The sequence below is a fragment of the Emydura macquarii genome, unplaced genomic scaffold (genome assembly GCF_026122565.2).
Source record: "Emydura macquarii macquarii isolate MOO-44397 ecotype Brisbane River unplaced genomic scaffold, CSIRO-AGI_Emac_v2 contig_450, whole genome shotgun sequence".
NCBI lineage: Eukaryota > Metazoa > Chordata > Testudines > Chelidae > Emydura > Emydura macquarii.
Genome location: NW_027130587.1, coordinates 12,788,955 through 12,805,994, shown reverse-complemented (window position 1 = coordinate 12,805,994; position 17,040 = coordinate 12,788,955). Strand labels below are relative to the sequence as shown.

At 36.1% G+C, this 17,040-nt stretch overlaps 1 protein-coding gene across 1 annotated transcript in view; it reads left to right on the top strand.

Moving 5' to 3' along the window:
- NLK (nemo like kinase) overlaps positions 1-17,040 on the top strand; it is a 107,719-nt gene that overhangs the window by 24,008 nt on the left and 66,671 nt on the right. The window lies entirely within an intron of this gene.

Here is a 17,040-nt window from a genome sequence, read left to right as displayed (position 1 = left end):
TGGCATTGATGAGGCCTCAGCTGGAGTACTATGTCCAGTTCCGGGCACTACACTTTAGGAAGATGTGGACAAATTGAGGAGAGTCCAGAGGAGAGCGACAAAAATGATAAAAGGTTAAAAAAACTGACTTCTGAAGAGAGGTTAAAAAAAGGGCAGGGGGATGTTTAATCTTGAGAAAAGAAGACAGGAGGAGGAACCTGGTAAGTCTTCAAATATGTTAAGTGGTGTTGTTTTAAAGAGGATGGTGATCAGTTACCTCCTGCCCACTGAAGGTAGGACAAGAATTAATGGGTTTAATATTCATCAAGGGAGATTTAGGTTAGATATTAGGAAAAACTTTCTAACTATAAAGGTAGTTAAGCTATGGAATAGGCTTCCAAGGGAAATTGTGGAATCCCAACCATTGAAGATTTTTTAAAAACAGGTTGGACAAAAGCCTGTCAGAGATGCTCTAAGTTTACTTGGTCCTGTCACAGTGCAAAAGGCTGGACTTGATGACTTCTCAAGGTCCCTTCCCGCCCTACATTTCTCTGATTCTACTATAACTTTTTTTTTTATTACATTGTCCCAGAAAGTGTAGTTCAGTGACAGGCCATTCTGGATTATTGTCAGAAAACCAGGAATTTGATATATACTAGCTTGTTCCTTAATTTTGACCTATGCCATATCCACACAAGGGGGAGAAAAAGGTGTGTGTGTTAAGCTTGTTGGCTAACATTAAAATCTTTGTATAAGATAAGGCAAATTGTCGTTTTAACTTGTGTTAGTTTGTCAAGGCAAACCCTAAGCTCCCCATATAAAACATGTCAAAGACACGCCTTTTTCCTATTGAAATCAAGGTGTAGTTTCATGCAAGTGACACACAACCGTTAGTTTTTTTGCTATCAAGGGGCTGATATGAGCAAATCTACACAGCGATGCTTTTGTAGAGCAAGAAAGGCATAGCAACAAATCCTCTGACTAACTGTGGTTGGCTCTCGCCATTGTGTAGTATTTGATGTTCATAATGGGTGTTAGTGTCTTTTATGTAAGGTCAATACCAAAAGGAAATATTATTAAAGTTATCTAACATGATCTCTAGAAAAGAGAAGGTGAAGGAGGATGGACAAATCATAGTAGTTCTAAATTTCAAATGCAATTTTTTTGTTAATGATTAAATGGTGATTATGAGTGGTCAACAAGCCAAAGGTTTGGCTCTTTTATGGGAAACTTTGTTCCTCTGTGGATTTATAATATTTATTTTAAATTCTCAGAGGGCAAACATAAATTATACTTTGCATTTTTTGAAGTTGAAGTCAATCTGTCACCAAAAAAAAAAATTACATCCAATTCTTGAGGCCCAACTAAAGCCCAAGCCAAATACAGGCCATGTCTAATACTAGCTCAGACAGCTAGTTCTGAAACATGGGAATGTCCATTTTCTGTTGTGTGGAGTATCTGGTGGTCAGTGTTTTGAATATTTTGGCCTCACTGGCTTTTCAGACGCTAGCAAATTGGCAACGGCCAGAAGGTGGGGAAAAACTTAAATTAGATGAGATATGGATTTGGTCTGCGAGGCAAGCTGTGTGAGCTGCTGAGGGGAACATTGAGCTACCATTCGAGTAGAGGTTGGGTGTTACCTATAGTGGTTTGAACAGTTTTAGCAAGTATGTGGGACTTCAGAACTATAGCACATGGAAGTACATTGGGTTTTTTTGTTTTTTAAGGAGATGACTTAGAGCTGAAAGGTGTTGTGTTTTTTTTTTTTTTTTTTTTTTTTTTTTAGGGGAGGTGGGTTTTTTTGGGAAGGGTGTTAAGATGTTGGAGAAGGACTAATGGAAGGAACCCAGGTAGATGGCTGCCTAGGGGATATGGCCAAAGCCTGCCTTAGCTCTCCCGCTCCCCTTATCGTTGGTAGGTTATTCTGGGAATGGTGCCAAAGCCTGGAGGTTTCTTGGATAGCCAGGAGAGCATTGCTGGCCAGGGTTTTGTTTGGAAGGGTGTTTCCGATGGGAATGGACATCACTGAGTTGGGCCAGGAAGGCAGCAATACCTGTGCTTGTAGAGTATGTACAATTAAAATAAGAGCAAACAAGTGGACTTTTAATATCTTTAATATACACAGATTGTGTATTAATGATGCTTCATCATTCACATTTTATAGAAATTGCTATTGATTAAAAGAAAAATCTACTACTTTTTTTTTTAAGGAATGGAAGAAAAAATGGGAACATAGACTCCTAAATGGAGTAATAACTTGGTGTCACCAAGAGTCATGCATATAAATCAGGAGGTAAATGAAAAGGTTCGAGCATAGCAGCTAGCCAGAAAAAGTTGCATAAATGGAGAAATATAAACTTGATTTGGAAATGGTTTCAGTTTTAAGCTTCCATGGAGTAAAGCAAATTAAACATTTTTTAAAGGTATTAACCATGACAGTATCCCTTTAATTTCCTATCCTTTCTTGTAAGTTAGATACTCTGAATCAATTTTTGTTCAAGGAGACAGATTTCTTTCAGTAATCAGTTTTGCTTTTAGCTCTGATTTTTAAAGAATAAGTGATAATGGCACACATGCTTGAGGGGGTGATTAGAGTGCAACATTAAAAGGCTTTTTAGGACATCTACAGTTGAAAAAGGAGCTCTGGAGAGGTCTGCATTTGGCAGCTGAACGAGATGTGAATAAAGCTTACCTTTGAAGTATAGCATGAAGAGCAAGTTGCTTAACCCCTTCATGTGAAAAATGGCTTTTTACTTTGAGAGAAGGCTAAATATAGGTGTGTTTAGATTCAGCTTAAAGTTAACCATTAATGTATTATGCATTCAGTCTTGTCTTCCCCAAACAGATCCTGTATCCTAAAATAGACTACCTGTCAAAAACATGTTTTAGAGATGCCTTTATATTTGGAATGAGTGAAACTTTGTCAGATGTACATAGTATTCTGTTAGATATTTCCAGGCAACTTTTGCAGTTTTTGAGAATAGAAATATTACATTTGCCATATAGTGGGCTGTCTGTCAGAAGAAACAAGCCTTTATTAAAGGAAATGGTTTTCTGCGCATCCTTTTTAAACACATTGCTGATAATCAAACAAAAATCCCAGGATACAAAATTCATTTTAGCTGCCTAAATTGCAGGAAAATATTTAGCTGGCAAAATGCAGCTTTATAGGTCCCAGATGTCTAATTATAACTGTAAGACATTTTCTGCTTTTGTTTGCTAATACATTCATCCAACTTTTATCAATCCACTTCTGTCTGCAAACAGGATATAAAAAAATGAAAGGTCATGACTAAAGCTGTGCTTCTGCAACACTATTTAATTTATGTTGGGTGATCTGCAGTTGGATTGTGGACTCAGAATGAAGCAAGAAACTTGAAGATGACCTTCAAAGAAAAAGGACAAAATGAAGGGCATATTTTGTTACGAAAAGACAAAAGAACTTCTTGGCCTTAGAATATAAACAGTGCACATTTTACAATTAAGCTAAATGACAAAATCTGAACCTAAATGGACAGCTAAGGGAAAAATAAACATTTTTTATCCAAATGAGTTGATAGCATATTTTAATTTAAAGCTGGGTACATTACAAAGTTCACATTCTGTGTGCGCATGTGTGGGTGTGTATACGTATATTTAATATCATTGTGCTTATTTTTTATTTTTGATCTCTGATTTTCAAAAGATAAACAAATGATATATACTATAGAATGTAGTAGATACATCGAACAGTGTCACAATGAGAACAATTATAGTCAGCACGAAGTGCAAAACCAAGTGCATATCTTCTATCTGTGACTGTTTTATTAGGATAATTTTCTACAGAACCTTTCAACACACCCTTAAAAGTTATGTTCCTATATTCATATTTAGGCTTCTAAATAAAAGCCTGGATTTTCAGAAGTACTGAGCAGCCAGCAGTGCTGCTAAGGTAAATAGTCACATCTGCTTTAGAGAAGACAGGGGCTCCCTGAAAATGGACGACAGGTTGTTGGAAGGTCAGAACTGCGCTTTGTGAAGAGAGGTGGGTCATGGACCTCGGGTGAGAAGGAGGAGAGGAACGAGATTCCTAAGCACATTCCATGAACAACTCTGATCCTTCTGTTGTTAGCCCACCCCCTGGCACTAGGGCCTCCCTCCGCTGTACCTGCAAGTCTGTGGCAGAGCCAGGGATAGAATAAAGTTCTCTAAGGCTCGTTGCCTTAACCACAGAAACATCCTTTCTCTTCTTGAAGGCCTCTACTCCATTCACTACATGAAGATTCTATCCAAGTGCAACTGTTTGATAGGCATATTCAATTGTGTCTTGCAGATCTTTGTTTAGATAGGTGTTCAAGAGTAATGTTGTTGCAAGTATAGCTAAACACATACTTCTCTTAATCTGAAGGGTAATATGGCTAAGTATATGAGCCAATATTTGGGTGGGTTCTACTGTATTGGAGACATGGGTTCTATTTCTACCTCTTCCTGGAGTGACCTGGCCCAATAATAAGAGAGAATAAGTTAATAAGTGTGGGAAATTATAAATGTCAGGTGGAAGAAGTGAAAGTAAAACTTGTTTGCAGTTCTCCTTCAGGTAGATTAAGGGAATTTATTGGGGGCAAGTAAGAATAATATACTACTTCAGTATTTATTTTCTTCCCCCTTTAATGGTTGGTCCACATAAGAGGATAACAACTTCTTGGTATAACTGTATAACTGCTTCCAAGTAAACAGTTACTCCTTTAGCTCAAGGGACAGTAGTGTGTGCTGAGGTGTGAGAGATTAAGATCAAACCCTGTTGTTGGAGAGAATAACATACCAGTTTGGCAGTTCCCTTTGTGCTCTCTTAAAATTTTGGGGATTTGGTGCTGAAGCTCCATCCAGACTCCAAGAAGTCTATGTAGCATGCTGGCCATCTGTTGGGGAGATCATCAGCATTACTTTGTCCAACTCTGCCCAAAAGATCCAATAATTTTACACATTTAAAATGTTAGACCCTTTCTGGCATTATGCAATCACATCTAAAGAATCTATTGATATGTTTAATGAGGCTGTTGCCCCTTATATTTTCCCTAGGCATGAGCAAAAGGCCATTCAAAGACTTTGCAACCGTAGAAACAGAGCATCCAAAAAATTGAGTGCACTTGGGAACCCTTTATCAAATGGTTACAAATCGACCCTCCCAGCACTTGAGGACTTGACCTACCAACTTTTAGGCTATTTTTGAAATTTTAGAGAGGATATTTACTGTGGAGAATATTGGCTTTAACAGAAATTTAGTTACATCCTTTAGCTATTTGGTTGTGGTTTCACTGTAATAATCATTCCACACCCTCACTTTCAAAATCTGATGCCCATTTATTTAGAAATCATGTTGAGTGTCTTCCTTTCAGTCCCTTAGGCAAACCCATAGCTCTGTTCAATCAAACTGAATTCTCTAACATTCCAATCTAGTATATATTTTCTGGAAAGATTCCACATTTTAATTGTAATTTCCTGCTCCTTCTCTGACAGTTGACAGAAAGCAGGCTGCACATTTTTTACACCTATCTGAATTGTTGCTTTCAACTGTGACTTTCTCTGACTTGAAAAAAAAAAAAAAAAAAAAAACCCAACCAATTTCTGTATTTTTTTTTTTTTTTTTTTTTTTGGAGAGGATTTGTTAGAAGTGTAATATGGGCAACAACTTTTACACAGGTTTGTAATAAGTTGAAGGTGATGGTGTTTCAAGCCTGTCAGTTGAGAAATTCATAATGCAAACTTATTGTCACAAATTGAATCCAAAAAGGATTGTGGTGAAGATATCCATTTTACATTGTTTTTTCCGAAGGCGTTTTAGTGGTTGGTATGCCTTCCCTGGGTTTAAAGCAATATGGTGGGGGATTGTATGCATTAGATGAAGGAGCCAGCATTTTGGAGAAAAACCTATGTATTCCTTTTATTTTTGTCCCATCTTAGCATTTCAGTTGCTGTTGACACCTTGGGATTTTTCCTGTATTGTTGAAAAAGTTTTGAGAGCAAAATCAGTGAAGAGAGATTTTCCCAGCACATTTATGAAATTTGTATACAGAGTTGTGTTGCTCTGTGACGTGACTGATGGGCAGTTGACTTTGCTTCCCTGTCCCTTATTGCATTTTATACTGTCAGCAAATATGCAGTGACTACGACAGACTTTTTATCACTTGCTGTTTAATGATATGATATTATGTAAGTTATTTAATAATGCACATTTCAGTTTCATTAAGAGAATTATTTTACAACAACTAGAATGACATTTGAAAGTTCAGCTTGGAATTGTCAGATTTTTTTCTAAAAACAAATCAGTTATGAAATTTTAACTGATTGTATGTATGCCAGTTTATTTAAGCACCTATCCAGGAAGTATTGAGCAAGCTTTATCTGGGTATAATGATACTGTTGAATTATAACCAATATCTTTAGTAGTTGTTGCTTGAAAAACAGGTTAATTTAGTACCTGGCTAAAATGTTTTGTAGAAAATTTAATTTTTCTTCAGACAAGTTTATTAATAATTATCCAAAATTTAGTAATATATTCACCACTGTCAGATTATAATTCAGTCTTAAACTTCCAATATTTTATATTGAGAATACTCAAATACAGAAGTGCATTTTGTAAAGGTCTGTTTTATAGTATTTAATATTTCCTCACGGAACATACTGCCTTGAAATCACCGCTTAAAATTCTTTGTTGCCACTGGCCTGTAAATTGGCATTGCTAACGTGGGACTTGTTTCCACAGTCTGATCAGGATCTCCAGAGTATATATCTTCCAAGGTTTTGTAAACATTGTGCTTTCAGTCTGACAAGTTAATTCTCACTTTCTACACTCTAAGGATTTTTGATTAAAAACTTTAAGATGGGCTTTCTAAGTAAACCAGCTAAACTTCATGAATACTTTGAGAACCTTATCAGAAATGTGTTGTGTTAAAGAATCTGTAAAAGTAAATCCCTCTGTATTTAAGTATTTTAATTAAAATATAGATTAGCTGGATGTTGAGTTACTAACAAATAGATAAATACTATTTCAAGAAACTTATAAGGAGATTAAAAAATACTTTCACCTCTAGGTTATTCACCATACATCCCATGTTGATTGTGACTCAAAGTTGAGGATTTTTTATTTTGCTTTTTAAACCAACTGATAGCTGTTTGCAAAACATTGAATTAATTGCATTTACAGACTAGTTCCTAGTAGACAGTTGTCCATTTCAAATTCCCCCATCACAACTGACCGTTTTGGCAATCTCAGTCAAGAAGCTAATGATAGTTAAATTTTCCACTATGTGGATCTGGATGTTATGGATATTGTTTTCAATAATTTGTCATACTGATAAATGCACAGGGCATTTATTTAGACATGTGATAGTGCAGTTACTAAACAGTAACATAGAATGGACAGCTAGGATGTAGTCCATAAATTAGTATGTCCTTATGACATGCAGCCTAAGAAGCTAAGGACATATGGTAATGAATTTGCCAAATCAGTGGCAATCTTATTTGATAAATCATGAAGATCTCGGAAGATGCTAGACAATTAGAAAAAGCAGATACAGTGTAAGGCTTTCAGAAAGAATGAACAGTTGTGGCAATCATCATCTGCAAATCTAAATGATTATCCCTAGCAAAATAGTGATATAGGAAATGTACCTGTAAAAGTTTGAAAACTGCATTACTTACTAAAGCTAACAGTATTAGAGACTGTTTGAGACTAGTGGTCTAAGAATGGTTATATTTAAATGAAACAGCATTTTTGCTGTTTCAGACCCTTTTGTCAGTGAAAAGGAATTATATTCAATTATTCAAGCGGCTTATTTATTCTAAACCCATCTGGATTCATTATGGAATTTTGCTAATTGCACACTTAAAACTGCAAAAATGCAAGTTTAGCTCTTAACAAAAATTACTTGTATGCTTATATTCAAATTCCGCAAACAAATTAGTTTACTAACTACTTGGCAGTATTTTAAAACTGTACTTATGTACAATATAAAACTTTCCTAAACACTCCGACTGATAACTTTTTTGCAGGTCTAGTAAGCAAGAACAATTACATGAAGAATTGTACTTTCTTACTTTCTGACTGATAACTTGTATGTTAATTTTCAGCTTGATTTTCTTTTGCTTAAACCTGAAGACTAAAGGTTCATGATGGAAATTATAATGTTCTGTAAAGAAGTAAAAAGTGCTTTGGTTTTTTATAAGAAATCATTAGCACCTAGCATGAGAACAGCTTTTACTACAGTAATTATGAAGCTTGGGAAAATGCCGTATAGAGCTAAAATTACTGGCCAGTGTTATTAATAAATGTAGACTGCAAAGAATTGTCAGGAGTTCGGGCAAACAAATTGGAAACTGCCCTTTCTGGTATTATTCATCTTAAGCTAGTGGACTTTAGTGAAAACAGGTTTTCTTTTATTGTGAGAGATTTGCTAAATATATAGTAAAATCCACTTATAATGAAATTGGATATAGTGAAACTGTATTTTGAATGGAATAAAAATCCTGAATTGCTTTAGTGTATTTCAGTTGGTTATCACTCCGCTTTAGTTTTGTTCCGCTGTAAGGTCTTGGCTATACTGGAAAAATGCATCGTGTTACAAAGTAACATGGTTTAACTAGCACAGAGTTACAGGATTTTGCCCTTGGTGTGGACAAGGTTAACCATGACCAACCAATTATTTTAAACATCTGTCCACAGTAAGGAAAATATCATTAACCGACTTCAAATCATCCAGCTATGTACAAGCTGGCTCAGTTGTAAACACATGTATGTATTAGTTTTTCCCATCTCCATTCTTTTTGATTGCTTGTTATATCAGTTTGTTGCATCCTGCCTTATATTTAACTCTCATTTTTTTCTGGGGCAGATGCTGTCTTGTACTCTGTATTGTACAGCATCTAGCACAATGGAATTCAGTTCTGACTGAGACTTTCAAACAGTACTGTAATACAATTAATAAATAGAAAAAAAAATTACCTAACAGCTATGAAGTATGAAATTTCATCATAGACCTGCTTGTGTGACATGGTTTTTAAATCATACAACTAACCTTATAAAGAATTCCAACAAATTGAAAGGCTGTAGCTAAATACCATTATAAAAAAAATGGCAAAGTTTACTACATCCTCAGGTTACAAAGTGGTGATGTGTAAAATTAAGATGCACACATACATACATGCTGTGAGGAACAGATGTAGTGGTTGCACTATTCAAATACGCTATGCCTCCTAAATCTATTGGGCTCTTCCCTCAAATTATCAGAGGGCTGTCTTGATCCTGCCTGATTGCCTTTGCAGTGACTAATCTTGGATGTCTGTTTCATGGAGTTGAATCCAAGTCAAACCAGGTTTTACTTGATGGTCCTAGGCGTATGGTGGGTCTTTCTCTTTCAATAATTCTGTTAACATATCTCTCAAAATAAAAGGATCTTTGTGTCATGCTGGCTTTTTTATTTTTCCTTTGACAACCACCTCCTTGCTCTCTCCCGGATTTCATTTTATCTTCTTTGAAATATTGTCAGGTTGAGACCCCGGCTCAACAATAAAGATCTGGAAATCATCATTATAACTAATAACATATTATGTTTTCTTAAATGTCTCTCCAAAGGGGGCACAACCTCTGTGTCGAGATGTATCTCTTAACACTGCAGCCTTCCAGTTATTTTCTAGGCTAACATGCAAGAACTTCACTTACCTAGTACTATTTTTCCCTTAGTGTATACTTCTAAGCCTTGTTATTAGAGCTGTGTGAATCTTCTGTTGTCAAACCACATGAAGCTCTGTGCTAGGTTTGAGAGTTATACATAAAATAGACGTAACTATGTTTTATGAAAACTTTTGGATCTGTGAACCTTTGTGTTGCAGGGGGATGAGCATACTTCATGAAAGTTTTGAATTTGTTACAAACCTGTTTCAGATCCCGTAACATAAGTACCGTCTTCTGGGTCACTAATTCGCTGCCATCTCAGCATGGCCAGGCCTGACAGCCATAATGCCATTTGAAAACAGGTATTAAAAGATTTTGAGCTGAGCTCTGGATATCTATTTTTCCAAAAACACAGAGTAAGTTTTTGAATCGTTATGTCTGCGTGGTGAAAGAGGAGAATGATTTTGCCTTTAGCAAAAAATTTCCAGCATGAATTTCTTAATGTTTGTAAAGTACTTTGAGATATTTTGATGAAAAGGTGCTGTGTAATTGCAAAATACTAGATCTTGGGGCCTAAGTGCACACTGCAAGCACAGTAAAGTTTTGTACTTCAGTACGGCCTCTATTTTTCATCTAATCTGTTCGTAAAGTAGTAGCATGGGCAGAGACAGTTATCACAATGAAGAGCTCAAAATTGATCAGAATAGCAATTTCACAGTAACTATTCTGCAGTGGTTGTTCTGGAATAGCACTGTAGTTAAGGCATAGAGTTTAATCAGACTTGTCACTTCTAGTACTGTACCTCTGAATTCAGGGTGGGACAGTGGAGACAAGAAACTCAAGTGAAATTCAAGGGTTGTGAAGTTCAAAAACAGTGTGACCCAAAATCAGCAAGGTTGATATATCTTCGATTATTTTTACCAGAAAGCTGGTGTGTGTATGTGCTCTGCATTTATCAGCTCAACGGTCTACCTTCTGCTCAGAAAAGAAAAGCTGCAGCCCTTTAAGACATGGTATTTTATATGCATCTGTGAATGTAGGCAGTAATTGCCAGGAACCACTTGAGAAAGTGAACTCTTCAATTTGTGACTGTCAAATCAATAAAATATTTCCTCCAAGGAAATGGTGAGGGAGTCTGCAACATAACATGTGCAGTGCCTCACCCATGTCTCTTCATGTTGCTGTACTAGTAGGATTGATAAAACTACAGTATGCCATATGCAATATGTTCATTTTTTACTAAAAGTTCAGTTTATCCAATCAGAGCAGATCATAGTCCAATTTAATTTCCTAGTAATGTTTGAACAAAGCAATCTGATGTAAAACTTTTGTAATTTTAGAATAATTTCTCAAGTGATATGTCACGTCATTCAGATCTCCCCAATGTTCAGTTAAATCTTATTAAACTGCTTGTTGTCATGGTTTAGTAAGGCTCATTATTCTTTAGTGTTTCTGTAGAAAGGGCAGACATATTGGACCTGATGGGCTTTTCCTGGTCGTAAACTTTATGTACCTGATCATGCCTGTTCCATGTGTGTTATTTGGGAGAATACTCTTTTTCCCATTGCCCCCACCCCTCTATATCCTCCTCCTGCCTTACCTCCCCTTACCTCCACCCCCCCCCTCTAAGTGATGTGGATTTTATTTGCATATTTCAAATAATCATTTAGTAATTGAACTAAAAGCTTTCTATCAACCCTAAAATAAGTGGCTTTGGCGTACGCCAAGTTGCAATCATCTATTGTAACAAAATATACAATATGCAAAATGTCTCCATTGAGCCTTGGCCAAAAAAATTGCTAACATCAGCACACAAGTTACTGAGCCACCCAGATAGTAACAATCTTGTGTCATTGTCAAGAACATGTTGCAGTAATATTTTAAAAGTGATCCACACATTTTTTTCCCTCAAGTGTCTTGTTTGCTTGGAAGTGGTATATCACATAGTTGTGGGTGAACAATATTGTGTGCTTATCACATGTTTACACTTAGGCTAAGGTAAGGCTTTCTGAAACAGAATTCCAATTATTTAGAAAGTTTCCATTATTCGCCAACTTTCTGAGGAGTGTTTTTAGATTAACCACCACTATTACTACCAAGTTTTCTTAAGCTCCGTTCTGTATGTCTTAGTAGGTGTTGCCTAAAAACACGAGAAGGTTATTTCCCTCTTAAAATACACTTAATAGTTTTCCCACTCCACCCTGTGAGACCATTTTACACTATCTTGTTTCTGTATAATAATTGCAATGGAGTAGTCACAAACTTGTTTTTCTACCAGTCGAGACTGTAGAATAATATGTACACATTGCTAGATAAGCTGAATTCTAAAAGGGAAAAAAAAACCGCTGGCATAATCATTAGCCTAAGTATTTGTCATAAACATAGTGGAAGGTTATTGAGGCTTCAAAGGGTTAAATTTCTTAAAAGGATAGTTATCTGAAATAAGCATTACCTCTGACAGCATGGCATGACTAAGGGAATGGGTACATCATTAACCCTTTCTGCAGCTCCACAGTTTATCTTAAAATTATATTTCCAAAGCGTTTAGCCTATAAATCCACCACTTCGTAAACAAATATGGAAAACATTCCTATTCCTCATAGGTCGTATTTGTCAAGACTTCATTGTATTCTGTGTTCTGAATAGCTTGCATAATAAACAAGGGAACTTTTTTTTAGAGTTGGAAAAAATGATTTAGTAGGTAGGACTCCGGACTGGGATTCAGGAGACCTGAGTTTAGTTTCTGGCTCAGTCACAGACTTCCTATGTGACTTTAAGTAAGTCATTGGAATGTACCGTATGCATCAGTTCTTCATCTGTACAATTGTGTGTACAACTGTACACTTCACTAAGGTATTGAGAATAAAAATTAATTGTGAAGTGCTCAGATCCTGTCATGATCAGCACCATATAAATATCTAGACAGGTTAGACTTTGTTTAAAAAAAAATTAAAATCCTGACTCTCCAATTTGTAACATAAATTACAGGTAATATAGTATAAGTGTCAGTTTCTAGGAGGACTTCCACTTTCTAAGATTAAACTGATCTGTGATTTATTAGGGCTATTAGAATCTCTGATCTTATAGTGAAATCCTCATCTACCCTTAAGGTGAACATATTTTAAATTGGATCAAGGATGCTACCATATGTTATCTGACATTCCTGGTAAATGTAGAAGGATTTTCTCAAAGCAGTGTGCTTAAATAAACTCTGTTACTTTTTTCATTCTAAATATATTAAATGTTTGAGATTTGCAGCATCAGTTTAAATTGAACTATGCACTTTTTTGGGGGAAAAAATAAAACAAAAATAAGCCTTCATGTTTAACTGTGCTTTGTATGATTTAGGTTAAGGCAACATCAAACCAAATCTTGGGCTAACATTAATTCTTTGAAAGACAATCATTGAAGTAAAAAGGGGATAAAATTATATTATGAATGTCTAACAGCATTGTTCCTAGTGTGTATTAGAATAAATTGAAGTTTTGTATGCTAGAAAAAAACATAGTGTGTATTTTGCTTATATTCTGTTTAATTTAGTTAATCCCAGAAAGCCGGTTGAAGAAACTTTGTTACAGGACTATGATTCTTGAGTAATATGCAATATTTTAATATAACAGTGAATAAATAAAATAACTAAATGAGCAAGAATGAAGACAAAATAGGTGGATTTTAATAAAGGTCTTGCTTATTTCTGAAATTCATTTCTTTCTTGGCAAGTAAATAGCTTGTTCCTCAAGGTTTAGATAAAGTATTGCAAATCCAGTGTTTCTAAAAAGGTGAACTTTCAACTCAGCTGAGGATGTTGAGCAAGCTGTTTCCCTGGCAGCTCATGGAACACGTTTTTTCTCTAGCAACAAAGGCAATGTTTCCATTTGAGTTTCTGTCTATCATTTGCAACACAAGATTCTTAATCTAAACTGTCCTTTAAACTCTCTCTCTAGCAGATTCTTTTTTAAACTCTGTTTTTGTAAGTGTTAGGCTACCTAAAATTTTAATTGACCTTTTATTAAGAAAATCAAGTATCAAACTACTGATCACCTGAGTAGATAACTGAACCTAGTTCAGTGAAATTTGGGTAGTTGAATAGGTAACCGGATGCACTCTTTGAAGTTTACCTTATATGTTTTAGTTTTCATCAGGCTATTATTTGATTGACCATACTTAATGTCTGATAAATTTTGTACCAGGGCTACCGTATGTTATTCAGGCCAATTTCCAGAGCTAATGTTGTTGACTTTGGATTTCCTTATGGATGCAGTTTTGTTTAATATGTTGATTGCAAGACTCATGGTGGCTATAAAACCTTTTTCATATGTAAAGTCTGTGAAGCTAAGTATTTAAAATTTCAGCAAGTCAAAATATTATCATGTTTTAAGCTGATGTGGCAGTTTTATTATCACAAACATTCTATTTGACTTTGATTCAAAGTGCTATTGTTTCTCTCCTTAGAAATTAGTTCTCTAAGTTTTGTGTGAACTTCAGGGTGTAGTTAAATATGTAGAAACTTCCTTTATAGTTTTTTGATTATTTGGCTTGGTCAAGCCTGCCAGTATCTGGGAGATCTGCTGGTTAATAAGGCTTCTATTAATATCCTGCAGATTTTTACAATGGAATGTGCATACATTTTGGATCTGAAAAATTAATTATCCTTCAAAGCTAACTTAGATTAAGGGATGTGCTGGGTATTGTATTCTAGTTGTTTCGTAGAATTCTGACTACAGCATCTCAGATCTTGTCCAAAAAGTTGTGTAGCCATAGCTACAGCTAGAGAGGCTTTATGTTTATTTATTACAATGCACTGAAATGTATATGTGGGAATCATTATTGGCTATTCAAATATAGATGTACTGTACAATACTGTACAGTTTAGTTTAATCCAGGGGTTTTCGGGTAGAGTTTTGAGCCTTTACTGGCTCTTGGAAAGTAAATGTGCAGTTCACTGTTTAATCCAGAGTCTTGCAAGTAGAGCTGTGTAAATAACTGAGTTTTCGATTTACTAGCAGTTCCAAAAAAAATAGGAGGGGGGAGGAGAGAAATTGTTTTGGGTTAACCAATAGTTATTGGTTCTGAAGTTTCATCTGCATGACTTCTTCCTGAATATGCAGCTGAGTTGCTGGTGGTTAGAAAAATTAACAAATTTTAGGCGATTCCTTTTACCAATAACTGATCCATTGTTCAATTTTTTTTCTTGTTAGTAGATACTGGACACATTTCCTGTGGAAAAGAACTATGCTTTTCTTATGTCAGAACATGAACAAAGGTCTTGTGTAGTGTTTCTAACTATATTTTCTCTCTGTGGACCATTCCACTGAGTGCAGCTGGCCTTTGTCTCTTTCACCAATGCTGCCTCAAACTAAAGTCCCTGCCATCTGCACTACATAGGCAGAAGACTTTGGCAACATTACCCCCTCTACTCCCATCTGTTGAGTTTGTCTATTTGTGTTAATAATTTTGTCCTTCACTTTCAGACCTCTGTCTGCTTCATGTGTGAACGCAAGTAATGGGGAGGTCAGGTAGAAAAAAAGCCCCAGAAAGAGTCATCCTGGAAATATTGTGCACATATGAGGGGGTTAGGTTGCATTTTTTAATGCAGAAAAAATTGATTTATATTCCACTGCCCGTAACTTTAAATAATGGGTTTAAAACCTTATTTTGTATTCCTCATAGCATTTACAGAATTGACTTCTTTAATCCACATTTGACACAAGATTATTTTGCTGAACTCTGAAAATTTCTCATATAAAATTTTTGCAAATGTTTGTATTCAGCATATTTTTCAGGTTAAACTTTCAATGGGACCTCCTTGAGATAGTCACTAAATATTTTTAAAGGAAAATTGACTATTTCAAGGTGACAATTTTCCAAAATGAGCTAAAAGTAGTGTTGTCTCCTCTACCTGCATCTTAATCCCTTAGCTTTCCCCCACCCCCTCCCCTGACCGGGTAATCACTTTGCTGTTCTTAACTATTTTATCACCTTTGTTGATGTGTGAAAGACCCTCTTTCCTACACACCCCTTCCTCTAACCGACAAACACAGACATGCACGGCTAAGCTGATGTTACAGAGAACACTGAAATTGTTCAAATTAATAAAATGCTATGAAATATATGATGTAAACAAACGAGAGAAATAACTTCCTGTAATATTTTGGATATAGCGATCTTAGAAGTTACTTGTGACAATAGGTGATTAAAAATAATTAGTTATTTTTAAGTTGGGGTCCCGTTGTAAATGATTAAATCTGAAGCCAATTAAATAAAGCAGAAATTAATACAAGTATTGTCACTTGAGAAGTTACTTTCATACATTGATAACTTAGTAGCAGCAAAGGTCAAGACATGCAACAATCTTCTCAGCAAACTGGCAGGTTCTTCATGGGGAGTGGATGCTCCAGCCTTAAGGACCTCAGCCCTTTCCATCTTGTACACAGTAGCAGAGTACTGTGCACTAGTGTGGAGTAGGTTGGCATACGCCAAACTTGTCGACATGCAGCTCAACTCAACAGTGCGCATCATCACAGAAACTCTCCGACCGACTCATCTTGGATGGCTTCCAGTTCTGAGCCACATTGCTCCCAAATACATTAGGAGGGAGATTGCGGCTAGCAAGCTGTTTGAGAAGGTATGTGCTTGCCCTTGTTCAACGACCTTTTTAGCCCACCGGCAACACGTCTTTCATCACAACACCCACTGTGGTCGAGGCTGCCATGCCAGGACATGACAGCAGAGTCCCTGTGGTGCGGAGACTGGTGCTTAATATCAGTAACCAATCAGTTCCTCGTTACAGATACTGCTCGCCCATCCAGCTTTGGCTTGTCACGTTGTCGGTGGGCTCTTCTTAACTGATTCTGGACTGGCATTCTTATATGCAGCCAATCAGCACCCTTGGGGTCTTTGAGACAATCCAAGCTGCAACTGCAGCACAGATCAAACGATACACATTGTCAAAGCGTGCTGGCTAATCAAGTTCAGCGGTGGGCTCCAGGAGCTCCACTTGGCCACTGACAACGCTGTTGCGTGGCTCAGCAAATGCTAAATAAGTAACTTAGTGGGAATAACAAGAGGAGAGAGACTCCCAAGAAACTTGTGTAATGTCTTACACAATATATTTTGTAAAATGAATTTACAGCATTGTAGTCTACCATTATTAGGTACATAGAGATTGAGAGTTTTTGGAAGGTAACTGAGTCATGTTAACAAGCTGTATACAAATGTTTTTACAATGGGTCAGATTGTGAACCTGTTAGTCACAATACTGAGCACTTACTCATACAACTAGTTCTAGAAACATTAGCAGAATAACATGTGAATAAAAGTTCACTAGTGTAAGTAAGGAAATTATAATAAGGCTGTAAGTAGTCTGAGCCAAACATTTTGTCCTAAATCTAAACTATTGGTATTAGATGTAT